Raw genomic sequence first — 19122 nt, 5'->3', positions numbered from 1 at the left:
TGAATGTCTTTTCAACAGTCTATTTAGGGTGACGTTTTTCACATTTTTGTGATTTTTCTTGGTGATTTCACCATTGATAATGGCCCCCAAGAGTAGTGCTGACGTGCTGCTGTGTCGTGTTTCGAAGCTCAAGGAGGCTATGATGTGCCTTAAATGTGTATTAAATAAACGTCTTTCAGGCATGAATTATGGTGCCATTGGCCATAAGTTCAATGTTAATGAGTCAGCAATATATATTAATATATTAAATAAGGTGTCTTTAAACAGAAACACAGGTAAAACAAGGTTATTTATTGATTGGTGGACAAAAACGTTGGGACCAGAGGCTGACAGGAACCTCACCATCTATTTCTCCAAGGGCTACAGTTCAGTATTTGCTAATTCGGTGTTCTAGGGGAACTGATAGAGGAAAACTACCATGAATAACGAGAACCGACTGTACCAGCCTTCTACCTTAACAAACACACATTCACAGTGACAAAATAAAAGATGCGCAAAGCTATGGGTTTTAGAGGACTAAAAATTATCATCTAAATTATCAAAAGAAATACCAAAGAAAATGGAATTAGTATTATCATAGATGTCTTGATGTCTTATAGATAGGTCAGTAATGTTTGGATAAGCAATAAAGACATGCATAACTTGTGCATTATTTATATGTATTCCATATTTTTCTTGCCTTCATTTCAGCAAAGACACTAATAATGTTGTTGTAATAGAGATTTTCAAATAATTCGTTCTATGTCAGGAGTAAACCAAAGGATTAAAAATGTAATTGTGTGCAATGTATGCAAAATATCGATATATTTTTATCTAAAAGCAAATTGAAATAAATGTTTAAATTGAAAAATTAAAATTATTTTCATATATTTTATTTTTCTCCTAAAATATTTAAAATTCTCTATCAAAATTAAAAGAAAAAGAGAAGTTATGATTTATGAAACCTAAACATATAATAAAAATTATTTTAAAAGAAATTATGATTAATCAATATCAAATTTTTAAATAAAACTTCTTTTAAAAAATTAACCTTTTAAATTTATTAAGTATTTTTATAAAGACTATTCATAATTCTAATTTCCAATATCCATCTAGTTGCCAACATCGTGATAACATACAAGTTACATCTAGACGTATATATAAATTTAAAATGGTGTGAATTATTTAACATAGAAAAATGTCTCTTAGACACTATGTACAACTGTTGAAAAGCCTTTGCTAATTCCTGAGTACCTCCAGAACCACAATAGGAAGAGAGGCAAGGAAACGGATGCTATGCTAGGCAATCCTGAGAGACAATGCCTTGTTGTGCAAGAACAGAAGAATGTGACATGTTCATTAATTTCTCTTTTCTCTCCCCCAAATTATTTCACCATTTAAACTCCCCCTATCTGAAGCAGCGTTCACCTCTGTTGACGGCAGGGATGCAACCCTCAAGTTTCCACAGCATTCAGGTGCACTCACCTACTATTTCAAGGACAGAGGAGCATTTCCGAGGCGTGAACAGTGTCAGTCATGAAAACGGATATTTAGGATAATGGGTCCAGCTGTGGCAGATCTGAGCACTGAATGTGACTGAATCCTATATCAAAGGCCCGACTGGTTAGTCCTAATGAATTGTAGAAGCAGCTGTCTTGAGGAGGAAAGTTGCTACAACCATCCCTGATCTAATTGGAGCACAGGGCACATGTGGTCATCAGCTGGACACAGCTGCGGGCCTGGCGCACTGCCTCTTAGGCACCCGTCTGGTTAGGCCACAGCCCTGATCTGAACTAACCTTTCCTCCTGGGTGAAGCTGAGTTTCCTGCTTTCAGCAGAGCAGGAGACACTTGCTGCCTTGAGTACAGAACCAGGTATATGGTGAAATGTTTACTGTCACCCAAATGATTCTTGGATGGCATCTAACCGTGGACTGATTTCTGCTCTGCTGACTGACCAAGATCTGTAGCCTCTTCCGAAATTCATCTGACTTAAAGCAACACTTTTCTTTTTTATAACTGACTTTATTCTTCCTTCCACTTTGGGCAGCCAGTTCCTCTTTGTTTTCTAAATTTAGAAGATAAATTTAGAACTAGATGGCATGTGCTCTATCCTGGGGCTGATCATGTTAGTGACAACAATAAGGTCTAACATTTATCCAGTGCTTACTAAGTGCCAGGCATGGTTCCAAGCACCTTAAATGTATGAACTAATTTGCCTTCACAGTAAGCCCATGAAATACGTGCAGTTTTACTGAAAAGCAAATTGAGGCAGAGAGAAGTTAAATAACCTGCCAAAGTAAGGTTACACAGACTGACTCTAGTCCAAGTTCTTACCCAATTCACTATATGCTACTATGGGAGATGGAGAAATGGTGCTTTTTATGTGCCATGGGCATGCTTGGCTTATTTTATGGGAAAATGATTTTCTTGCACATGGGTTGAATATGATACATTCAAGAAAAAGCATTGTATATGTTCATTCATTGCTTTTCCTTCTGAGAAATTATGCTGTCATTGATTCCGTTAATACTAGAACTGCCTAATATCTGGCACCCCTTGTTAACACTTTTTCCCAAAGGGCCTCCTGTGCTCATATAGACAAGTGGACAGAGAAAAGAGAGAAGAGCTCCATGTAGCTCCAGGCAATCACTGCAAAGAGCCCACAGACCTCAGGGATGTGTTTGCAATGCCCCCAAGCGTCACAGCCCACAGAGCAGGAAAGAGTTAAATCATCCACCCCCTCCCCACCCCAAGGTCACCTTGAACGTCAGTGGAAGAGCTGGGCATGGAGCCCGGGCCACTGGCTCCTCTCACTGAGTTTCAGGAAGCAAACCCCACTCTGACATTTAATCAGTGAGACATTTTGTTTGTGTTTAAGCATTCCTTTGCAATATTTGCAACCCAAACACTATAGCAAGGAGTCAGTACTTGAGAAACTGGGAAGAAAATCTGACCGAAAGCCAAAATGCCAATCCACGATGCAGAAAGAATATGGTTAAATCAAGCTAGATTCAATAAACGATGGCATAAGATATCATCTTTAAGTTTTCACTTCGTAATCACCAGTATTAACACAGGTTAAATAACATGATAGATGCCATCATCATAATACAACTTGATCTTCAGCCGGTGGCCCTCTTCTTTCAAATAGTATTCAATGCCACCAAGTTCTAGGACATTCTCCGAGAATTTGCTGCAATGGAATTTGGCCCGTACTCTAACAGGGTACCATCATACAACTTAGAAAGGTGAAGGAGTACAATAGAAAGAGGACCTTCTATTAACAGGAGGGAGAACTGCATGGTCTATTTTCCAGAAGTCTACTTGCTGGGCCAAGTGCAAAGCAAAAGAATTGTCATGAAGAATTGGTATTTTAGACCTGGAGCTGCATCAGCTTCTCTATGACTAAAGAAAGCTCTACATCCTACTTCTCCTGGGTGGAGAAACAGGCGGAAAAAACGTTTACAAATTTAAAAAGCTGCTTAATTTTCCCTTGCTTCTATAGCTCCCCCATTGACACCTTGAAAGAAGATCCCAACAATCCACTTTTCAAAAGAGCTTCTTCAAGGTGCTCTCACTGCTCAGCTCTGGCCGAGTCGTCCTCTTCGCCTTCACAGAAAGGGTGCCTCTTACGCGCCATCAAGACTGCGGGAAAATCCATGGAGATACCAGAAGCCTTCAGCTCCGGCTCGCTCTGGAGTCTTGCTGTTGCTTCCCTTCGCTTCCACACAGACCATCTGCTGGGCTCCTGACTCCTTGTATCCAGGGACTTTGCCTCGGTCCCTCAATCACTGTGATACAGGCCTTTGGACCCCCAGGTATGCCTCCCTTGGTCTGTGAAAACTGCTTTTATCTCCCCAATTCCTGAAAGACTCCAGTGGACTTACTCATCTAATTTAGAGTGAATGCATCTTGTATATGTGCAATCCCAGACTGGGTCCTCCTGGTATGTCCTGTCCAATCACTTAACACAGTAACATTAAGTAGGAACCACCCATACGAGGACATAACTGAACGCTCTGCAGCGGGCTCAGCAATCCTTTTTCAATGTGCGATGCCCATTCTATGCCAGATTTGTCTGCCTGATGCCACGTGCTCACCAATTGTGCCCCGTTAAATTGAAATTGTGCTTTAGACTGTGCCCCCAGAACTCGTTTAGAGGTTGTTTCAGTGGCCTTCTTTGCATCCTTCTAATTTGATCCTCTATGTACGCTCTGTTGAATGCAGAGCTCAGTCTGTTAAGTCTCCAGAAAAACATGATGTGTTTCTCACTAGGATTTTCTACTAACAACATAGCAGGACAATTTGCTGCTCAAATGTAGCAGAATTAGGTAATAGCTTTATGTTTAGTATCAGCCTCTCATTTCGTATTAAACAAAACACACAAATTGTTCGTTCTGGAAATCTCTCCATTCTTCCTTTCTTTCGTTCTTTCTTTCCTTCTCCCTCTCTTCTTCACTCCCTTCCTTCCTTCTTTCTGTCCTTTCTTTTTACAAATTGAATGAAACTCTGAGTCAGGCACTGAGAAAGCAGTCAGTTACAATACCAGGCAATGACTGCTAAGCTGGCAGTAAGCACATGGCTGTATTTGAAAGACCTTGTCATACCTTTTAAGGTAAAAAATAAAAATGTTAATTTTGTAACAAAATAAAGCATAACTACCTATTGACATCATCATAAATAACTTATTATCTTAAATAATTTACATTCTCTGTCATGTACATCTATGAACTATGTTCACAGGCTGATTGAATTAAAAGTTGTTATATCACATGCCAATCTACTGCTAGGTAACAACTAAAAGTAATACACTCATGTACACATATCTCTATATACACGTGTGTGTATCCTAATATTTATATAATCATGTCCATAAGTCATATCTCTCTGTGTACACGTGTGTGTGTTTACCTTAATATTTAGAAAGAAATCAAACTATCCCAACACACACATATAGAGATGATTATAAACAGGTAAATATAGAATATTCCTCTGAAGGTCACCACCACGGCCTTAGTAATCATTTAGACGATTCACTTGATAGTAATATACTATTTGTTAGATGGATCATGATTCCAAGAGCACATCCAAAGTGGACTAGGAAGTAATCAGACATTCTGAACGATTTTCTCAAGATCTTTTCACGGTACGTGGAGACATTTCCTGGATGACAGAATTTGAGTCTTGGTTTTCTGTACTTGGAAGCAATATACTTTCTAGAAAAAGAATTTTTATATACAAATATAATTTATTTATGTTTGTGCGTGTGTGTGTGTTTCATGACTTTTGTTTTATTGTTGCTATTGTTTGTTTCATTTTAAATAAAGTTCACTCATGAGGTGTACAAGTATATCCAAAATGAGATCTTGACTGGCCGGGATGACATTGTAACTTCAGCCAAACACAATTCTTCCATGTTTTAAACTCAGTTATTTATTTTTCTTCAGTGTACTTTCCCCTTTTTTGGACGTTAAGCTGCATCTCTGCTAATAATAGCAAATTGAAACTTTTCCCCATAAATACATTATTTTAAAAAAATGTAAACATCCAGCCAACATTGAAAATATTTAACCCTTCTCTCTGAAATATACTTAAAGCAATTTAAATAATTTTTTACTAATCTAGTAATTTTAAGATGTCATGTTGTCTAATTTTATGTTTTATAGAATAAATGGAGATAACTATCTGAAAGTACTCTTCAAAGAGAAAAGGTAAAAAGAATTTGAAGAGAAATGTAGCACTTTTTGAAAAAGGTACTTATGGGAAATTTTTTAATGATATTTTATTTTTATCAGGGTAAAATATATATATATATACATACTCAAAAAGTAATATGTTTTATAGTGAAAAACATCAGTCCCTAACTCCGCTCTTTCCCACACCACCAGAGACAACACTTTTGACTTTTTCATTGTATCTCTGATATTTATGTTCATATTTCTAAATAACATACATTCTCTGAGGTTTCTCAATTTATCAATTTTAGACGTTGTTTATTGACTTTCCATTATACAAAGTCAGGATTTAGCTCTCTTATGCCAACATCACCTTTTCCTCCTCTCTCCTCATCTTTCCAATAAAAATAAAATGTTTATTTAATCAATATTCAGCATTTATATTATTTTGATTATATAAATACTGTTAATTTCTGAGCTATGATTATGTTTCCTTTCTCAGACAAGTCTTTTTGGTTTTCTTCTAAAGGTGGTAGTAATTGACTCACTTTTTTATTTCTTAGTTTTCTGTGTACCCAATTCTTCACCTACGCTCCAACAGATTAAACCATTCGTTCATTCATTCATTCATTCATTCAACAAATATATACTGAGTAACTGCTCTCTGTTGGGCACCATTTTGGGTGCTTCAAATTCATCAGTGCACAAAACAAACAAAAATCTCTGCTCTTTGACAGCTTACACTCTAGCGGGGAAAAGGTAGATAGTTTGAAGGAAACGTAGTGACTAAATAAGGTTCATAATGTTTTAGAATGTGGAATGTGCTCTGGGAAAAATTAGAGCAGGTTATGGGATGAGTGCAATCAATTCCATATTCAGTAGGAGTGGGGATGGAAGTGCTGAGGGACGTTTTATAATTTTAAATAAACAGGCAAAGTAGGCCTCACTGAGGTTATATCTGAGTGAAGAATTGAAGAAAGTAAAAAGTGAGCCAGGCAAGGATGGGGTCCGAGGGGGTGTGTTCCATGCAGAGGGAACAATTAGGACAACTCGGGCCCTGAGGAAGGGGCTACGATCGACAGGACAGAGTGAGCAAGGAAGAGTGTGATGCGAGAGCTCACAGGGGCTAGATTAGATTTCATTTTGCAGCTCTTTATGAGGATTTCAGTTTTTATGCTGATTTGGCTGAAATGATTTGTTTTACCTTCAGATAAAAGTCCTTTCATATGAAGGCAAAGATGATTCTACCTTTTATCTAACAGAGGACAGCTACTTCAGATAGGTCCAATAGTCGGATCCAATGGCTAGGTAATAATCATCTATACTACAAGTGACCAGAGACCCAAAAGTTGTAGTTTATGCCACATATGAGGCAGTTAGCTGGGGTAGATGGAAAAAGCTGATTCATCCAGCCACGCGTAGCTTTTGGGCCTTAAGTAGGCAGTCTTGGTTATCACCTTTCTTGGCTGTACCATCTTCAGTCACAATATCACATCCATCATCTCTCTCATCTTGCTGGGCAAGGCAGTCCCAGATATACACACAGTTACTTCCCCTCAGCACAGACCCTGAACTTCACTCTTCTTAATGGAAGCTACATGTGTGCCATCAAACTCAGATGACGTTCCTTAAGGTACAAAACTGAAGAAATCTATTTCATACCGTTCTCTAGAACAAAATAAAAGCTATCTCTCTGGTGAGGTCAGCATTGTTCCATCTCCCTTTGCTTTAATTAGTGCCACCAGACATATTAAAAGCTGTTTGTACAGGACACAGGGTCAGTGTTACAGGAATAAAGTAGCTCTACGAGACCAACATGAAGGCATAGCAGCAAAGAATTAGCCTCCTGGCTTTTCAGTGTTTCTGTTAATCCAACAAGGAATCTTTGCAGGATATTATCAGAAAAATGCCAAGACTTCATACAATGCTACCTTTATACCTGTCACTACGGTTAAGCTCTGTAATCCTATGACTGCTAAGGACTTGTAGCTCATTGTCTCCAGCTTTCAGAAGACCAGTATAAGTTGGTTTTGCAACAGTAAGTATACGACAAGATGTGTTTGAACTGGTGGCAGCATCTTCGGAATAGGAATCAGCAGGCCTGTGCCCCTGTTCTTGCCCTGCTAAGAAACGGAACGCATCTTTTCCCCAAGAGAGTGGGGTTGACCACCCTCCCTCCAAGCCCACAAAAATATAGTCCAATCATTTGCCCTGGATACTCCAAGCTCCTACCCACACACTCTCAGGGCAAGCTTTAGGCTTTAAGATATCAAAACAGTTAGCTCTTAAATGTACCTGAGAGAGAGGTTACTTGTAAGGTGATTCTCAGAAAGGACATATTTGGAAACCAGAGCAAAATGGCGATTAATATCCAAGAGACTGTCTCCAACCCTTCTCTAGGTAACGTTGGCGTAAGGCAGACTGGTCTTGGCCCCTGTCCAAGGGACTCATTCCTGTGAATCCTGGGAAAGACCTTGTCATAACAAAGTTATCATATAGCAGAGACCCCGCTATCGAGGGTGAATTCAAGGCTTCTTTTACAGAAGAAAAGAGTTTAGGGAAATTTGCAAATCCTAAAATGTCTCAAAAAGGAGTGTACCCAGCAAAAAATATTTTGCAGTCCTTGCATTTTAGAAATAATGTGATTCTCAAAAGCAACCCATAATAGAATTCACTGAACAAGAGTTGCCCGGCTCCCCGGGGCTTAGCCTGATTGGGCAGAAGAATGTAACTCAGGAATCCCACTTTGCAATTCAGCGGAAAATTGCAGACGTATGTCCTAAGAAATGAAGGAAGGACATGAGGAAACGCTCTGGTTCTCTTTTGTCCTTCCTAAACAGTTTAGATATTTGGGGGTTTAGTGCAGCCTGATTCCATCAACAGCAGTCTAGGAAGGTTTGCCCCACCAGTCAAGAAAGCTGTTTACCTCCATGTCTCTAACCAGTTTCAGTGGGTTTCACGTTAAATGTTTGATTGGATTACTAATTTTAAAACTGGCCACTTCAGAATCACCCAGAGCTTTCATTTCCTATCTAAGAGCCCAAAAATCGTCATGATTACCCCTGAACTGCGGCGGCAGGCTGTGTCAGAGAATTTTGAGAATGTTTGTTCTCTGAACACAGGCGGCTCAGAAAGCAGAACACCTGCAAATAGGTTAATGAGCCTCAGAATTGCTGGAGTTGTCAAGACCAACTGTTGAGAGTTCCCGTGGAGTTAAGCAGGATGTGAATCCGGCTCTGAGTAAATATCATTACCCCGGCTTTCTGACTTCCTGCTCTCGGGTTTTGCAACGCGCGTGGGTTTTTCCCCTTCAGCTCAACCGTTTGGTAGCAGTTGTGTTGGGGGTGGCTGGAAGAATTCTTTAAAATGGCTTTCTTGGTGAACAGAGGCCCTGGCATTTATTCCTGGAGCTATGTGAGGGGTAGAACACTTTTTAGAATATTCATCGCATTTTATTCGTGTCTATGAACCAGGAAAGCAAGCAATCGGCTTATATTCTCAGAAGAACTGTGACTGGACACTTAGAGTGTCTCATTTTGGTGTTTAATAGCCATGAGACACAATGAAGAAGAAAACCAGCAATGACATCCGAAATGCCAGTCTTCTTAGATCCAAACCTTCAAGTATTTACTATTTGATGACCTGTATGAAGAACCTTTTTAGGGGCTGGCCTGGTGGCACCTCAGTTAAGTGCACACATTCCACTTTGACCAGCTGGGGTCCACCGGTTCAGATCCCGGGTGGGTGCAGACATGGCACTGCTCATCAAGCCATGCTGTGGCAGGCATCCCACATATAAAGTAGAAGAAGATGGGCACGGATGTGAGCTCAGGGCTAATCTTCTTCAGCAAAAAGAGGAGGATTGGCAGATGTTAGCTCAGGGCTGATCTTCCTCAAAAAAAAAAAAAGAAAACATTTTTAGCATATTTTTAGTGTGTCAGTGTAAATGTGAGCCTTGGGTTGAAGTGTATCATAAAAACAGAAAGTACACGTATCATAAGCATACAGCACAATACATCCTCACAAAGTGACCATACACCCGTGTAACCATAATTCAGATCGAGAAACGAGACACTCTCAGCACGCAGAAGGCCCTCCTGGGCCCTCTCCCAGTCCAGCCCCGCAGGACTCACCACTACCCTGGCTTCCGACACCTGGGATTCTTTTCACTTGTTTTGAACTCTGTACAAATGGAATCAGACAGCATGGATTCTTTTGTATCTGGCTTTTTTCAAGTATGCAGAGATTTTACGAATATGTCCTTATTACAAACCTTTCACGTCACGGTCCCATTGGCTAGGAAATCATTAATCTGTTCTAGAGCAACAGTTTGCTCTCCTCAAAATGTGTCAGGTAAAGACATTCACACCGGAAATAAGTGTATCCACGGCTGGGTTATATGCTTCAGCCTGCCAATGAGCACATCCCGTTTCTAACAGAGAGAGAAAGGAACTTCCTCTGGGCCTTTTTAGAGGAAGATAATATGAGCTTTGCTATGCAGCCGCAACAAAACATTAAAGGATGATGGGAGACCAGGCTGAGGAATTCTGCTCTCTGAACTGAAGCATAAAACTAGCGACACGCACAAGAAAATGAGATTTGTCAGTTGAATGTTGATGGACCAGAATGGAAAGTGAGAGCATGATGTATAATTGCAGATATTTCTGTTTCCTCCCACTTTATAGTGATGGGTTCCCAATCAACAGGCCACGGCAGGTGATATCTTACTTCCCGCAGTTCGTAAGTTCGTAGCTGGCTATTTTTTTTTAGACAAATGACTTCCTCGGCCTCTGGTCAAGGAAAGGACAAGCATAATAATAATAAAGTCATCTTTCATGCCTGCGCTGTATTAAAACAGTACAACTTTGTCACTAATGATGAAGCAAGGCAAGAATTTAGAACACAGTCACAACGGCAAGTCATAAAATAATTACATGTTGTTGCTGTGTGCAAGAATATTTAGGAGCCAATTTTACAGCAAGTAACTTATATGGGATTATCCCATCATATGTGTGTGAACCATATATGCAATCGCAGATTTGTTTGACCAGGCGTCAAGCCTCACAACTGGATTCCAAGCGAATCAAGCACTTGTTTGGAAAAAAAGCAATCAATTTCAGATTATTTCAACAAGAGCCAAAGAGTTTCTTTCTGAGTTTCCTGCCAGCAAAAGGCAGGGGATTTATGCCACTCATTTTTGTGCAAGCCACATTTCTCTAATATGGCGGATCCCTCCCAGTCTAAACATTTTCTTTGAAAATGTGAAACCCTGCAATTAAACCTCCCTTCCCTGGAACGGGGAAGTTCACTGAGCTGAGAAACCAAATGCATCCCCCATGGAGAAGACTGCGATTGGAAGGAGGAGGTGTTGTCTGGGGGGAAGACCCACTGATGGGATGAAAACAGGAGGATGTTGGAGAGGAAAATGCGTGTGCTCCTGTGGGGACCTTCTGTGTTCAAACATACACTCAGGGCTGATTGTGTGGGTGTGTTCGCCCCTGTGACACGGAAATACTGCTAATACTCAAAATATTTTTTTATGGCAAAGATCACATTTAAATGAAATAAGCTTTGCTATTGACAGTATCCCTTCAAGTCATGTTTTGCCTTTTGAAGAAAAGAAAAAAACTTTACTAAAGAAAACAAGAGGTTTATTAATGAAATGATTCACTGCGTTGAAAAATGGTGTCTAATATTTTGCAAATGTGATTTTTCCTTTCTAGAGAATCTCATTTCCTTAGCATTTACCCATGGTGGTGTTTCACAGAGGGTCACTTTGGAACAGGTCCAGAAATACATTTCTTTCCCCTGACCACTGTGTTGGATATACTGGGCTGGATGCTTGGGGTGAGGGTCTGCTCACCAGAATTAGTCTCATGAAGATTATACATTTGGGAATAGGGGTGTGGGGGTCAGGGGTGGGCACCTGTTTAGGTTGCCTTCCTAAAATATTTCTTTATTATCTTGCCATATGGCCCTAAATCCCCCAAAATCGAGTAATTTAAGGCAAGCTACCTCCAGAATGCCCCTCTGTTAAAATATGTTCATTTTTCTCCCAATAGACATTTATCAGACCTAAAAGCTGCCAGGTATGTATAGTGCCAGGTGTAGGGAAAAGGGAGAGAATGCAGCGATTGGGTAAGTCACATTCCCTAGCCTCTGGGATTTCTTTTTAGCAGGGAATTGATATGATTTTGTGTTTTAGAACAAACACCCTAACGGCAACTTAGAGGCTAACTGGTGAAACATGGAAAAGATGTAGAAAGCTATCATAAGTAATCACCCAGGCTTGTGAGGATGAAAGCCTGACCTCACTGGAATGGAGGGTAAGGATTTGTGAACTGCTACAGCCTGTGCTGTTCAATATGGCAGCCACTAGCCACTGTGGCTACTTAAATTAATTTTCATTAAATAACTTAAAAACTTTAAATAACATTAAAAATTCCATAGTCACACTAGCCATATATGAAGTATTCAATAGGCACACTTAGCTAGTGGCGACGTTATTGGACAGTGAAGATATAGAATGTATCTACACTTATGGAAAGTTGTATTGGGCAGTGCTATGTAAGCCTTTGTTCTTCTAAAAGTTCATGATTAACTGTGAAGTGTGATGACATGAGAATTTGTAATGTCGCTGGGACATGAATTGAACCATACTGCGGGTTGATATATGAGAGACAGTTACCCGGATATTGATGAGCCACAATGCCCTTACGGCCTCCCCTCCAGAATTTCCATATCACTGATACTTGGTGATTATCAAATTGTCCTGCATAACACTTGTATTCACATACATAATTTTGTGTATTATGTAGTATTACGTATTCTATATCTATAGATCATCTATAGATCATAGATCTAGATCTACATATATAAAACACTGATGACTGTACTAGCTTGAATCCTCCAAAAAGTATACATTAAGGTGAGATTAGCTGCACACAAGGAGAATGCCTATAAAGAAGAAATGCGGAGAGAACCAGAGTAGGCAAGCAGAGCCTTCAGACCACAAGGCAAGTATGACATTTGTGGAGGAGGGGGCAAGGAAGGCAGATTGAGTAGGATAAGTCTTGGAATGCAGCAAAGTTCCTAAAAAGATTCAGTCAGATTGATGGGGAGTCTTTGACTCAACCTCCCCAGTCAGAGGAGTCCCAAGTTTCTTAGGAACGGGCCTGCATTAGTATCCCCACTGAGCTCAGTCATTGGCTGGGACCAGGCCACAGGAAGCATGGCCTTGTGTGAATGTGGTGGCAGATCCAGAGGGTGACAGCTGGGACCCTCAGACATTAGGTTCTCCACTGCAGGAGACCTCAGCGGCACCTTTTCCTGACTTCCACAATATGATATTTTGTATTATTAGTGTTTCATATATATGTAATAAATAATAATCTGTATGAGATCTATTTTATAGTATGCTGTATTTATAATTATTATGTATTCAGGAATTGGGGAATTCTTACATGAGAACCTGACACTCATGAAAATCAAAGATTTCCTGTAACGAGGTGGTAATATTGAAAGGACTTGATGGGGGTACTTCCACTTACAGAAAGATGGAGTAGACATAGTTTTCCCTATTCCTCCTACTAAAAATCTGGACACTATACATGAAACAGACATAAGAAGACTCTAAAAGATAGAGAGAAAAAGGCAGACCAGTTAGGAATCTCAGGATTCATTGTAAGTTCCCTAGATTTTCTTTTTACCCCATATATTCTAAATTGGGTGCTAGAGAAGTCAAAAACCCAGAATGGTCAACAAACAGAGATGTTTAAAAGCCCAAACAAAGGTCTGATCTCTTGAGCCAAAGGACTAGAAAAGGGGCAGTCCAACAAGAGAGAAAATTTTTAGAGAAAAAAATGGTCTATATAACCAAAGACCACAGGGCAGAAAAAACTATGGCCACACCTACATCCACACCAGCAAAGGCTTAGTTGACAACCTGGGCTTTCACCTTTGTCAAGCTGTAATGAAATGCCCCAACCTCCCTGCAAGGGTGGTGGCAGAGAAGGTTGAGTAGGGAGACAAGACTTTCATTGCCAATGGGTAGTAAGGAATGCCTCCCTTGGGGTGTCAGTGTAGACCATGTGCGGAGCCCAGACTTCCACCCCCATCCTGTAGTAAGAAGGCACTCCTCCTTCTTCTTGATGGGGTGGTGCCAGAGTTGCTTAGTGGAGTGTGAGGACATTCACCACCACCCACTGGTAATGAGAACCATGCTTTCAGTGGAGATCTCGTGGGGAGCAGTAATGAAGCACTCCTACCCACCCCCCGCAAGCCAGTAACCAAAAGGTATGTGTGGAGGCCTGGAGGGAAGGCAGAACTCCTATCAACCCAGCAATAATAAGGAGTCCCCTCCCTTGGGTGTCAACAGAGGTTGAGTAGAGAACCTGGACTTCTACCCCCACCTACAGTAACAAGGGCCACATCTCTTCCTCTCCCAAAGTGGTGCGAGAAACATCCAGGTAAAAGGTTTAAATATGATCTAAAATCTCATAATACTCAAAATGTCCAGTTTCAATCTAAAATCACTCATCATACCAAGAACCAGGAAAATATCATACTGAATAACAAAATCCAATTAATAGATGCCAACACTGAGATGACAGAGATGTTAGAATTATTTGACAAAATTTTTAAGTAGCCACAATAAAAATTCTTCAGTAAATGAAAAAAATAGGGTCTCAGCAAGGAAATAGAAAATCTCAGCAAAGCAGGACATATAAAGTAGAACCAAATGGGAATTTTAGAATTGAAACTACAGTAACTGAAATTAAATAATCAACGAATGGGCTTGACAGAAGAATGGAGAACATAAGAAAGAATGGGTAAACTTGAAGACAGAAAAGAAATTACCCAATCTTAACAATGCAATGAAAATAGACTGAGAAAAAATGAACAAAGCCTCAGGATCTGTGGAACTACTACAGGAGATCTAACATTTGTGTCATTGAAGTCCTGGAAAGACAAGAGAAAGATGGCGGGGCTGAAAAAATACTCAAAGAAATAGTGGCTGAAAACTTTCAAACTTTGGCAAAAGACATAAACCTACAAATTACAGAAGCTGAGTGAAACCTAAACAAGACAATCCAAAGAAATCCAAACAAAGATGTATAGTCAAACTTCTGAAAACTAAAGATGAAGAAAAAAATGCTAAAAGTAGCAAGAGAGAGACCACTCCTCACCTAGAGGGAAAGAGCAATTTGAATGATAGAGAAGTTCTCATCATAAACCCAGGAAGCCAGAAGGAGTTGGCACATTTTTCAAGTGCTGAAAGTAAAGAATTGTCAACCCAGAATCCTATCTCCAGTAAAAATATCTTTAAGGAATAAAGGATAAATTAAGACATTCTTAGTTAAATAAAAACAGAGTTGAAGAAAAACTCAATTGAAGAAAAATGAGATTTCGTTGCCAGCAGATCTAGTCTAAAAAAACGGCTAAAAGAAACTCTGAATGGAGAGCAAACAATAAAAGAAGCAATCATGGAACGTCAGGAAGAAAGAAAGAACACAGTGAGCAAAAATACAAATGCACTAGACTTTTCTCCTCTTAAGTCCTTTAAATCATGTTTCAGAATTGAAACAACAGTTATTTTTCTTTTGACACTGTTTCATGCGGCTTTAAATGCATGTAGAGGAAATACTTAAGACAATTATATTACAAATGGGGGACGATAAAGGGACATAAAGGAAAGTCAGGTTTCTATGCTTCACTTAAACTGGTAAAATGGTGATGCCCGTAAACTATGATAAATTATGTGTATATAATGGCATACCTTGACCAAGCACTAAAAAATCTTTGCAAAGAGATACACTCACAAACACCATAAATAAATAAAAGTGATTTCTAAAAAATGTTCACGTAACCCACAGAGAACCAGGAAAAAGTAATAAAAAACGGAGAAAACAAGCAGAAAACAAAACTTAAAATAGCAGACTGAAGCCCTAACAAGTCAATAATGACATTAAATGTAAATAGTCTAAATATACCAATTAAAAAACAGAGATTGGCAGAACGGATCAAGAGAGTCTCTTCAAATGTACTAAGTTATGTTGAAAGTAAAAGGATAGAACAATATGTATATATCAGGCAAACGTTAATCAGAAAAATAAAGCAGGAGTGGCTATATTAATGTCAGATAAAGTATGCAGAGCAAAGAAAATTACCAGAGAGAGAAAGGGACACTTATGACAAAAGTTTCAACCCACCAAGAAGATATAATAATCCTAAAGGTGTACACACCAAACAACAGAGCGGCAAAATATGTAAAGCAAAAAAGGATAGAACGGAAAGGAGACAGAAACAAATCTACATACATTTATAGGTGGAAGTTTCAGCAACTCTATCTCTACATTAACAGTACAACTGAGCAGAAAATCAGCAAGGATATTGAAAAGCTCAACAATACCATCAACCAACAGAATCTAACTGATCTTTACAGAACACTCCACCTAACAGCCGAATACACTTTCCAAGTGTCCATGAAGCATAGACCAAGACAGACAACATCCTGAGCCATAAAACAAACCTCAACAAATTTAAAATAATCGAAAAGTGTGTAAGACCTAAATCAAGGCCCAATGCTATGGGCTGCCTTGACATCTGGTGAAATTGAGAAAGCCTCATCTGGCCTAACCACAAGTTCCCCTCCTCACTCTGCTCTTGTGGATCCCCTCGCCAAAGGTCCCCTAACCAAAGACCTGTCCTTATCAAGGGGAACAGCTGCAGTTCCCCCATTTCCCTGAGTTGTGGGTTTCAGTTCCCTGCCAGCTGTAGAATTATTCAAAGAAACCAATCACATCCTCCTATGGGAACCAGGGGGCACCCCGTCCTCTTGGTACTACAAAGTCTGCCTCCCACAGCCCCTGCTTGTTCATTCTGTTCCTGGGTGCAACCCCCTGGGGCCCTGTACGGTGTTCAGTGTCCTCCTCCCTCAGTCTGTGAGTATATGGGATAGTAAACTGCTGTCAATCTCATCTGCCCAGCGTCAAGCGTCATGAGTTCAGCTGTCTGCTTAACCCTAGGGCAAGAATCTCTCCCTCACCAGTGGGGTGAATAGGAGGCACTTAAAACATGAAATCAGTGTGTTCTCCAGCAACAAGGGAATTAACCAAAATTCAATAACAGAAAGATAACAGAAAAATCCAAGACCCAGAAGCTAAACAATACACTTCTAAATAATCCACGAGTGAAAGAGGCAATTTCAAGAGAAATAAGAAAAACTGGATGAGTGATCAAAGGTGAGAGATAATTCAAGGGAGGAAGGAGTTGAGGATGATTTAAAGTTTAAATGATGAGGGGCCGGCCCGGTGGCGCAGCGGTTAAGTTCGCACGTTCCGCTTCTCGGCGGCCCGGGGTTCGCTGGTTCGGATCCCGGGTGCGGACATGGCACTGCTTGGCAGCCATGCTGTGGTAGGCGACCCACGCATAAACTAGAGGAAGATGGGCACGGATGTTAGCTCAGAGCCAGGCTTCCTCAGCAAAAAGAGGAGGACTGGCAGTAGTTAGCTGAGGGCTAATCTTCCTCCAAAAAAAAATAAATAAATAAAAATAAAAAAATAAAGTTTAAATGATGAGAGACAGGAGGCAAGCTAGCCATCATAGATCACCTTAAGAGACATTAGGTAATTAATCACCTGGGAAAGCAGACGCAGGTACAGAGTGCTGAGAGCAAAGGTTGATAGGTGGGAGATGGAAAGAGAAAGCTGAGCGAACCTAGGAGAGCGCTGACCAGAAACAGCAGACCCCGCAGGATACAGCCAGCGGAATCACAGACGAAGGTGGGAAAGGACTGAGGTTGATGGCGTGACACCGAAGACTTCCTTCCTTCCCTCTCATGCCTGGTCTTGTGTTTAGCCTTTTTAGTGGGAATGCTGGCAAGGAACGTGGAACTTTGACGTGCAATAGTAACGTGATGAAAATTTTCTGCCAATTGCTCTGCTCTGAGCAACGGGAAGGTATTTTTATGAACTTTTCTTTACCTTTGTCTTCATCTGCTCAGATTTTGCAGATATCTCAGAGATTATTTTACAATTATAACTACAAAGATACAGGAGGGAGACTTTTTTAAAAAATAGTTTAATAAACAATTTTTATTATTGTAGAGTTTATTACTTCACCCAATTTATCCAACCTGACTTTCTGTACTGCCATCAAGCAATTCCGCGTCCATGAGTAAGCCAAGATCGTTTTACCTCTAAATTTCTGAAAGTTGATTAGTTTGATTCCTTGACAAGGTTGCAATGACTGACATTTAAAAGTCAGTGTAGTGTAATTGAAACAGCATGCATTATATGTAGCACATATTACAGAATATACATATAACTATATGTACGATTATCTATATTTAATATATGCAAATGTATACATCTAGAAAAATGTGCAACTACATATGCGTGTTTTTTAACTGAAAGGATGATTTTGAGAATGTTGCTAATCCATCTCTGGGTTGTGACCCCCATGCGCAGACTAAAGGGGGAAAGAGTTTCAGTCTCCAGTTATTACACACACAGCAACCAAATCAACCGGTGCAGGAATGCCCACAGGCAGCACGCACATACTTACGCAAACACGCATAATCCACCTTCAGTCCTCTTTCCAGTTGGCTTAAAAACACTTTCATCTGCAAAAAAAATTCTAAAATTTTCTGCAAAGTCATGATGGACCAGTTATGAAATCATAGTGTTCCTTGCTCAATCAACATCACGCACCATGACTAAATTGTGATCCATATGCTTTGGCGTAATGGAGGAAGGTTCACATTCTTAAGGAGGATTTTTTGTGACTAACCTTTCTATTGCCCTGCCAGTGCCATTCTAGAAAAAGGCAAAGTAGTTTCAATCACTCTCCTACGATTGTTCGAAGGTCCGATTACGGTAAAGAGCATGAAAAATTATTGCAGAAAAACATCACTCTCCATTAATTCTCCATTTCTGTTTCCTTTTGTCCCCTTTATGACATATACAAAACAATTTAACAAAATCACAGCTAAAAACTCTATGTTGCAGAAAGGAGAGTGTGTCAATGTGGTCAATAAGTAAATATTATACTTATAAATAGGCACACATAATCTCGATTACAGCATTTATCGTATTTAATAAGCATTTTGAAGATTACTAGTTATTCCTAAATATTTAGGAAGGGTTTTAGTGCCTTAAAAGAAGGAAGTGAGAGAGTGAAGGAGTGTAAAGCTTGTACAAACTTGCCATATTAAAATACTGATGATATAACAATTCCTAAAAAGTGGGAAGTAAAATTGTACAAACATAAAAGAATTGTGAGATCACAGCTCACGATCTAAGCAAAATGAATTCCTATGCAAATGTAAGCATAGCATAGCAAAAAGACTAGAAGAAAATGATATTTGTTAGAGGTGGAAATACAAGTGAATATTTTTCTGTCGTTTACTTTTTTGTCATTTCCAAGTTTTCTGCAATGTGTTTATTTTACATCTGTCTAATAAG

At 39.7% G+C, this 19122-nt stretch overlaps 1 long non-coding RNA gene across 1 annotated transcript in view; it reads right to left on the bottom strand.

Annotated features, from left to right (window-relative positions):
- Positions 1 to 1600, bottom strand: part of LOC139046094 (uncharacterized) — a 30440-nt gene extending 28840 nt beyond the window's left edge. The window contains exon 1 of the long non-coding RNA XR_011505649.1: positions 1465 to 1600. This is a non-coding gene — a long non-coding RNA (uncharacterized lncRNA). The remainder of the gene's footprint in view (positions 1 to 1464) is intronic.
- Positions 1601 to 19122: the final 17522 nt, after the last annotated feature.

Source organism: Equus asinus, chromosome 8, assembly GCF_041296235.1.
Source record: "Equus asinus isolate D_3611 breed Donkey chromosome 8, EquAss-T2T_v2, whole genome shotgun sequence".
NCBI classification, from domain to species: Eukaryota; Metazoa; Chordata; class Mammalia; order Perissodactyla; family Equidae; genus Equus; species Equus asinus.
The sequence above is the reverse complement of the archived record's forward strand: the minus strand, read 5'-3'. Positions and strand labels throughout refer to the sequence as shown.